The sequence below is a fragment of the Otolemur garnettii genome, unplaced genomic scaffold (genome assembly GCF_000181295.1).
Source record: "Otolemur garnettii isolate 467f Iridium unplaced genomic scaffold, OtoGar3 scaffold00159, whole genome shotgun sequence".
NCBI lineage: Eukaryota > Metazoa > Chordata > Mammalia > Primates > Galagidae > Otolemur > Otolemur garnettii.
Window position 1 is genome coordinate 324395 of NW_003852554.1, and position 3013 is coordinate 327407.

The following is a 3013-nucleotide window of genomic DNA, read 5'->3' on the forward strand; positions in this document are numbered from 1 at the left end:
CCCATACACTGAGGCCGGCACCTTATCCACTTGGCTACAGGTGCTGCCCCCAGCTATTTTGTTTTAGAGTTGGGGTCTCTCTCAGGCAGGCTGGTCTGGACCTTGTGAGTTCAGGCAATCTACCCACCTTGGCCTACCAGAGTGTTGGGATTACAGGCGTGAGCCAATACACATGGCCTAGGCAAAGCAGTTTTGAAGGTTTCATGGCTTTGTTGGATAGTTAGTAGTCACATATGATATACAAAGCAGGCTTGGGGAATGTGAATCACCTGTTGCAATGAACCTAAAATTTAAGTAGGACTCCTGGCATTTTCTTTTAAATGCAGCTTTCATTTATTTAATAGTCATAGAGTCTTCTCCTATCTGATCACTGATTCTTTCCTCTTTTTCAATGAAGCTCTTCAGCTATAGTTGTTTTTTACTTGTTTTTACTAGGGTTAGCTTTTTGACTTAATAAAACTGTGACTGTGGGTGGTGCCTGTGGCTCAGTGAGTGGTGAGGATGGCGGGTTGCAAACTGCAACAAAAAAAATAGCTGGGTGTTGTGGTGGGTGCCTGTAGTCCCAGCTACTTGGGAGCCTAAAGCAAGAGAATTGCCTAAGCCCAGGAGGTGGAGGTTGCTGTGAGCTGTGATGTCACAGCACTCTACCAAGGACAATAAAGTGAGAGTCTGTCCCTAAAAAAAAAAGAAAAAAGAAACTGTGACTGAGACAAGTGCACAATGCAGGAAAGAGGCAATGATAGAAGTAGTAAATAAAATAACGGGCAGGCCATGTGTGAACTTAAAAGTGTCGGATTCTGACTTTTAAAGCATGCCACCACATGTAGCTGTACAACTGAAGTACATCATCAACTGTCTTGCCACTATAAAGCCTGCTATCAGATGCAGCTCGTTACTTGCCATGCACTGGTAGGGTTTGGATATGTGTCTGCAAGCAATTGATTTATTGTGGTCTCTCTGCAGTCAAGCCTCTCTGCTAATGATAATCTGTATTTGCAGCCACTCTCCAGCTCTGGCATCACTGCCTCAGCTCCAACTCATTATCATCAGGCGTTAGATTTTCATAAAGGGTGTGCAGTCAAGATCCCTTGCATGTGAAGTTTACAGTAGGGTTCATAGTCCTGTGAGAATTTAATGCTGCTTCTGATTTAGTAGGAGGCAGAACTCAGGCAGTGATGTGCGATAGGGAGCAGTGGTAATTACAGATGAAGTTTCCCTCACTGGCCCTCTGGCACTCACAGTGGCTGCTCACCTCCTATTGTTTGGCCTGGTTCCTAACAGTACTAGTCTGGAGAATATAGCTTATTTCCTTTTTACCTGTTTCCTCAAAACCAGGAAATCAAATGTATATATTTTTATACACTGTCTTCTATCTTCCTCTAAAATTCTTTCTCTCTCTCCTTTTTCTTTTCTTTTCTTTTTTTTTTTTTTTGGAGACAGAGTCTCACTTTGTTATTGGTAGAGTGCTGTGGCAACCTCAAACTCTTGGGCTCAAGCTATTCTCTTGCCTCAGCCTCCCAAGTAGCTGGGACTACAGGTGCCCACCACAATGCCAGGCTATTTTTATAGAAAGGCTATTTTTATTTTTATTTTTGATCAGGTTGGTCTTGAACTCGTGAGCTTGGGGAATCCACCCACCGTGGCCTCCCAGAATGCTAGGATTATAGGTGTGAACCACCTCGCCTGGCTAAAATTATTTATCTTCTTTTTTTTTTTGCAGTTTTTGGCCAGGGCTGGGTTTGAACCTGCCACCTCGGGCATATGGTGCCGGCGCCCCACTCCTTTGAGCCACAGGTACCTCCCAAAATTCTTTATCTTCTAAGACTGGTGCCCTGCTGTTTGTATTTCTTATCTGACTTGTCATTTCCATCTAGGAACCTCTAGGTCACTCACTTATATTAATTTATAATTTGATGTGATTCTGAACATCACATCAGGCACTTGGAAGCATAATATTGAAGGTCACTTAACACTTTATTATTCCTTAGTTTCTGTATTCCAGTGATATCCTACTGTACTTTCCTGGCATAACTACTCATATCGTTTAAAATAGTTCTACTTCTGACCAAAATCTAAATTATCTATATTTACATTTTTGATTTTTTTTTTTTAGTTTTTCTGACCTATTCCTCATCTCTGTATATTGCCTCTTTGTAGCTTTATCCTTTCCTCCCACTAGCACCATACCTGTTGTGTTTCTTACTCTATTGAAATATTCATTTTGTAAATCTCAGACCTAGCATGAATTTTAATATCTGCAAATTGTATAAACTAGTGGATTGATGTTTTATGTATTTAGTTAGGTCATTAACATAGTGACAGTGTTCTAATCAATTTTCTTTCCTATTCCTCACATTTGTTATTATTTTATCTCCTTAAGTTCTCTACTGCCCTCTGTTTTTCTCACTCATTGGTGGCCTTCTGTTTTATAGAACAGTGTTAAAAAACTTGGGTTTCCTACAGTTCTTTGAAATACTGATAAGTGGTGCTGGCAAAAGAGGCTGACTTAGTTAAATCTGGGATATGTTGCAGAGATTTACAGTGGTTATTAGCATATTGAATCTGAGAGGTTCTTCAAGAAAAATCCATTTAACTGTTTAATACAGCCCTCCCATCCTACCAAAATTATTTGATAAGGCCCCAAGTAACATTTTAAAAAAGCTTTTTTACTATTATTGCTAATTACTATTATTTACTTTATGACTCATCTTCTTTCCCTTTCCACTCTGTTTTGCTCTGCAGAAGTTATTCTTAACCAGAAACTGTGTCACTCTTCTGCTTATAAATTTATGGCTTATTTTAGCTGAAGTATAAACTCAGCTAGTTCTACAAATGTATTCATCAGCTTATGTTCCCAATTCATTATTGTACGTTCTATTCTGTGGTCCTAAAAAATTTCTCAAAGTTTAATAAACACATTCTGTTTGGTACATAGTCTTATCTGTTAGGTCTATGCTTTCTTACTCTGTCTCTTTGGGAAATTACCCTTCTTACTGTGTCTCTTTGGGAAATT

At 39.5% G+C, this 3013-nt stretch overlaps 1 protein-coding gene across 5 annotated transcripts in view; it reads left to right on the forward strand.

Annotated features, from left to right (window-relative positions):
- The window catches only part of ZCCHC11 (zinc finger CCHC-type containing 11), a 123176-nt gene that overhangs the window by 16884 nt on the left and 103279 nt on the right, over positions 1 to 3013 (forward strand). The window contains exon 1 of one of the 5 annotated variants that reach the window (XM_023519140.1): positions 1772 to 1794. The exons of the other annotated variants lie outside the window; for them this stretch is intronic. The gene's annotated coding sequence lies outside the window, so the exon portion shown is untranslated. Of the gene's footprint in view, positions 1 to 1771; positions 1795 to 3013 lie in introns of those variants that run through there. 5 annotated transcript variants of the gene reach the window in all.